The sequence below is a fragment of the Diadema antillarum genome, unplaced genomic scaffold, assembly GCF_040938485.1.
Source record: "Diadema antillarum isolate AM-2024a unplaced genomic scaffold, OU_Dant_1.0 seq00000779_RagTag, whole genome shotgun sequence".
Lineage (NCBI taxonomy): Eukaryota > Metazoa > Echinodermata > Echinoidea > Diadematoida > Diadematidae > Diadema > Diadema antillarum.
The window spans coordinates 145,673-151,922 of record NW_027271667.1 but is presented as its reverse complement, the minus strand read 5'-3'; positions in this window follow the sequence as shown (position 1 = coordinate 151,922).

Here is a 6,250-nt window from a genome sequence, read left to right as displayed (position 1 = left end):
AGAAGGGATATGAGTTTCCTGTTCCATTAAATGGCACAAGAGAAAAAATACATTTAGATCAAATAGAACTGAATGGAACTGAAGTGATGAGAGTGTTTTTCTTATCGTCACAACAAAATGCAGTGCATTTTATCTCCCCCCCCCCAAAAAAAAAAGAGAACACAAATCTCCAAGATATACGCATGTAAAAGGGATGGTATAGTTTTGGTTGAGGTGAGGGTTCAGTCTTTCACTTTCTGAATGATACTTAGGAAAAAAAATGGTTCTAAAACTAATTTTCATCATATATGAACTTTAAATTCCTCTTGGATAAGTATTATGCTCTTAATATTTCATTAGAGGTTTAGCACTATCTCAAAAAAAATCATCATAAGAAAATGTTGGAAAGCCGGCCCTGCTTACAGTTTTGATTTCATCAATATAAAAACAAACAAACAAACAAACAAACAAACAAATAAAAAAAAGCGCCGTAGCGCTGTTGTTGATTAGTCCTCGTGGAACCGCCGGCATTCTCTTAAAGAAGAAATTTATAGGAAATAATATCATATAAATTGACTGTCTTCCATCACTGATTTAATGTTATTTTGATCAATTTCGAACATAAATCATGCAATAAAGTTGTCTCTGCTTTAATATAAGAATCTTTATTTTTACCAAATTTGAGCACTGGAAAAAAGTTCGATGCGGCTACGAAAAGTGCCGTATCTGCGATGTCACCAAATGTGTATGCAACCCAGTGAGATTTCCGTATACAATCTATAGGCAAACTGTGTGCATTTTTCAGGAAATTGGTGAGTTATTTGTTCTCAATCTAGAATAAATCGTCCGCCAAAACTTTATATTTGCGTCGTAAAATTGTTTGTTTGTTTGTGTATATTGGAATCATTTTTTACACCCATAAATTTACGGAAAAACAGTTTTAAAAGCACAAAACCTATCGTCAGCTCAAGATTCACGACCGCCGTGATTAGCTGTTCCTTCGTACAGCCACAATTTGCTGTTATTATTGACACAACAAATCGATCATTGTGGGGGAATTGTGTATAACTGAGGTAATCTTACATACTCATGAAGAATGATAACCAAGTCAAGGAGCTGTTATTGATTGGATAACATTTTTACACCCATAAATTTACGGAAATACGACGTTTGAAAAGCACACAACCTACCGTAATCAGCTCCAGATTCGCGATCGCCGTGATCAGGTGTACGCACAACATACCAGCAGAATCGGCAGTGAAGAAGCATTCCTTGATGCCGTGATTTCAGCTTCTTTCTTCTTCGAAATGGCAAGATGAGGGTTTGTAAGATAAATGTGACCTTCTTTTTCTCTTGTGTGTTGGTTTAAATTCTAATTTCTACCTCAACTTGCTAAAAATAACAACAATCTAACAAAGCGGGAAACTGCAACATTTCTGTGCTGAGCAGCAGTCACGATACACGTGTTGCATGCAAGCATGCACCGCTGCTGCAGCGATTCCCAGAGTACTAGGTGTTTCAAAAAACATTTTCCACTTTTGATCATTAATAGTTAAAAAACTAGGCCCTATTCATCCGATAAAACTGTCATTGATATAAATAATAGCTGAATAGTGTACAATTTGGTTGAAGGTAATTTGAATGTGAAAGCATAAATCAGGTTCATTAAACCTAAGATTGATTTTGAAGTAAGGTTTCAGATTTTGGTCAAATTTTAACCCTCTATACAAAAATTGAACCATGCACAGGAACCAATGATGTGTACATGTAAGTGTGTGCTGACAATGGCCCTGAACAATGGACATGCCTGAACCACCTGTTGACTAGGCGTTGGTCTCGTGCTCCCAGGCACATGAATGCTTAATCAATAATTCATGTGGATTGCCCTAGGCACTGCTAGTCTGGATTCATGCATGGTAAAGGGCAAAATGCATGCACATGGAAAAAGGAAGCACATTAACGTTTCCATGTGCTTGCGAACACCACATTCCATTCCAGCTGGCAATCATTATCAATTTTTGCTTCACATATCACTAAATTTGGGATATAAATAAGCATAAATGATCTAAAGTTCCTCATTTAATACAACTGTCTACTAATTAAATAGTCTGACAAATTTTTCGCTTTTTGATAAAAAGAAATCATTTTTGGTGAAGAGTTCAGCACCATTTATCATTGGGGCGATATGTTTCACAGTAGATTTATTTAAGGGTCCATTTACACAAGTGTATACTCTAATTGATTTTCTTTACTTCCTGTCGCCACCTTTACAATAGAACAGAAGGTATTCATTGTAATTTTGTTTTTCAGATTAAGTAGGGAGAGCACTGTCGAGACCCAACGACAGTATCGGCAGGCGTTTGACTTTACACAGATACTGCCAGAGGCTGAATAAAGACTAGTTGTGATAGTGGAATTTCTCATGAATAAATAATGAAGCATTCACACCCTACCCATTGTTTAGGACCATTGTCAGGGTGTTAATCACACACTCCCATACACACCCATTAACCCCTGTGCAAAGTGAAATTTTGTACAGAGGGTTGAAAATAGAGCAAAATCTGGAACCTAACTGAAATTAATCATGGATTTCATGAAACTGATTTATGCTTTCATATTATTTAAACCACCTCCAACCAAATTGTACACTATTCAGCTTTCACTCACATTAATGACAATGTTATCTAATTTATCGTTTTTTAATTATTAGGAATAAAAAATGAGAAATGTTTTTTGAAACACCTAGTATAACACGTAGGTTGCTTGTAAACTAGGGGGTCCTCGGCGCAGTTGACCAATCGTAAACACGTATTTCGATCACGTGTCTTGGTAACAAGGCTGTTTACGCGTCTGGGAGACGATTTGCATAAACTTACGCATGTTTCAGACGAATTAATGAATAAAAGTGAGTATCATAACATCATGTCATAACCATATTTGGAATAAGCAGAGGTAGAGCTTTCTGTAGGTACCAAATGTGTCAGGATTCAATGCAGAATATCTAAGACACGATCGCCAAAAGAACAGTCATTTTCGCCGTAGGCGAAGGCAATTTGGTCTTTAGACGTAAGATTTTGGCCAACTTTTGAGATTGACATCCCACTTTTCTCTTCAAAATTCCACTTTTTGTAGGTTGTATTTCGAAATGTTCTTGATATCAATCAGAAACTAGAAAATTTCCCATACAACGTGATACCAAAATGTTAATTTGGTTCTTGAGGTAATTTTTTGACCTTTTTCAGGCTGTAGCGCGAAATCACATTTGCCGAGAAGTATCGGGTTTTGACAGAGCGGGTCTCATATATTACAGCCGTACTGCAAATCAGCTCATACACATTTGGTGACGTCGCTCAAATCCGAGTATCCTATATTCTTGTTAGTATCTAATATTCTTGTTTATATCTCAAAGATTTATAATGTTTTTGTATATCTTGGTGTTGTCTGGGGTAAATTATTTGCATAGGACCCCAAGTTTCTCTATCTCTTCTTTCTTCCTTTAAAATAACAACAACAACAAATCTGATGTTTCTTGTAGCGAACGGAGCTACGTGGTCATGGAAATGGGGTGTTTTTTTAAATCTCAAAACCAGTTTAGGGGTAAACTTACATCGTCTAAAATATATCCAGTTTTGTTAACTAGCTTCTTAGCTTTCCGTAGATATCAAACTTGTCATATTTCTAGATTCTCTACAAATTTCTGCTTTAAGTGTCAGTGCATTTGCTCTTGGGCCATTCCTCCATTTATCGACTACGAGATCGCTGTCAATCCATCCAGTTTTCCTACGTCAGGCCTGGCTTTCTCTTCTACCTCTCATAGTTTTATATCTGAACAACGGGCTTTCTGAGTGGCGTTTTCCAATGTCTACACATAGACAGCTTCTTCTAACTGGACAAGCAGACCATCTTCTTCTGTAAGTCCTATTCTGGATCCATACATTGGTCTTCCTATCTCTCCATAATGGAAAAGACACAGTGAGTATACTAGCTATATTTATCTTTATCCAGTTCTGGCGAGAACATTTCATTTCATTTTCATTTCATTTCACTGACTTTCCACTTTGATAAGTTGTTTACAAACTTTTAATTAAAAACAAACAAACAGAAAAAATAACTAAAAGGCTGAGATGAGGAACAAAGGACAAGATGGAGGTGGGAAATAAGACAGGAAAAAAAAAATAAAAACGGAGAGAGCAGTATCATTTGCCCCTTACCCGAACTCTATTTACGAAATCCACGTTTATTTACAGTGGCCCTAAATTTTGGAATTCACTCGAGAAAAATATAAAAGATTCTATTAGTTTGAAATCATTCTCTAGTAATCTAAAGAAATATTTGATTAGCTCAATGTATCCCATGATTACTTTGACTGCTTGGAATTGTTCTTTTTTCTTCACCCTGCATCGAAAATGCTGACCTGCCCTTCGCTCCCCCTCTACTCCCCCCTCCCTCCCTCTCTTTCCCTACTCTCTTCTGTGTGTGCACAATGTATGTGGATGTATGCATGTGTGTGTACGTGCGTGTGTGTACGTATGTGTGTGTATGTATGTGTGTGTGCTTGTGTGTGTGTGTGTGTGTGTTTGTATGTGTATGTGTATGTATATGTGTATGTGTGAAAGCGTATGCTTCATATTACCATCCGATTATATTGAATGAAAACTATACTTTCAATGATTAGCTTGTACGGTGCATTACATGTATCGTAGTATTGTGTTATAATGTACAAATGATGCACAGGATAGAGTGCGTTAGTGTAGGCGTATAGTGCACTCGAGGGTATTTACAATTGTGAAACATGCACGAGGCGAAGCCGAGTGCATGTTGCACTACATTGTAAATACCCGAGAGTGAGCTACGCCTCCACTAACGCCACGAAATAATCCTGTGCATCATTTGTTTTATAAAATGGGTCGAAAATTCGAAAACTAACAAACATTTACGCACGTCGCACTCGGAAATCCCGCACATACAGTATAGACGTCTAAGTGTAACGGGGGGGTTGGGTTTCCGGACACTTAAGTTCCCGCATGAAAACTTCCTTATTTTACATAGAATATGCACCCTTTACCTTAAAGACTTGATATAGACTCCTCATATAGGCCTACTAGACAACATACTTTGAAAACGGCGTGAGAATTAACCTGCTAAATCGTTGGATTTACCCTTCAAAGTGACTCCATGTACGCGTCCGGTCCCACAACGCTTGGTCTACTGTACTGTACGTATTATACGTACACCACACATGCACAAGGGAAGAAAGGCCGGCGGCCGCGCCGGCAGCCCGAACTAGATGTTGTTTACAGGATTGACAGCGCGTATGCATGCAATTCAAAGGAGCCGCCGCGCGCACAGACGATCGGCAATAGGATTTAACACGCAGTGCAATGGGACTGAGTAACCAAAGCACACGTCACTCATTTCAGCGCTTCCTATTGGCTACATTCTTGAACAGTTGAACCCATTTTATAAAGCCAAGTATAATCAATGTATTGCAGTAATGTAACGTAAGTGAGGGGACTGCACTATACAAGTTCGCTTTTTAGCAGCCCCTCAATTTTCAAGAACTTTTTTTAGAAATTTTTTAAGAACCAATATGTATTATCATGTTCCAAGATATGTAAATATTTGAAGTGCATTACCTGTGTAAATTGATAGGAAATGAAAAAAAAACATGCATGGAACATGCATGTGTGAAATGAATGAAAAAATGACAGGTTGGTAGTCCACTTGTGCGAAAGTGCTCAAGCGGTATGTATCCCCTTTCCACGTTCAGCTGCATGTGCCATTGAACAATGCAAATATCGATTGGGCACAAGGTATGAATAGAGCATGCGCTGATGGGCTCAAAAACTCTTGTTCTCCAGTAGGCACCTGAATTTCTACTGAGTTCAGCTGTGATTGCTATGTACACTCAGCAAAAAAAGAAAGTAAACGCTTTTCCAAATTCATTCTTCTCATAGAATATTTGGCTGAAAGCTAATGTATATACTGTATTAAAGGAAATTTAATTGGCTATCAACCTTGTAGGTCAACAAAAAGGGAAACTTCACGCATGAGTGAACACCTTTAATTTCTCTTCCAGGGCACAAAAGTAAAAATTGCAAAACTGCACAAGTTGTCATTCATGCGTATGTGCCCTCCCAAGGAACATTAAGAACAAACAACAATTTCACACAGAACGAAATAAAAATTAAGTTGCGAAAATAAACCTTTGATCTCTGATATCTTTAAAGCCCAATTGATCAATGAAGGCTAGAAATAATGGAGGAAAATA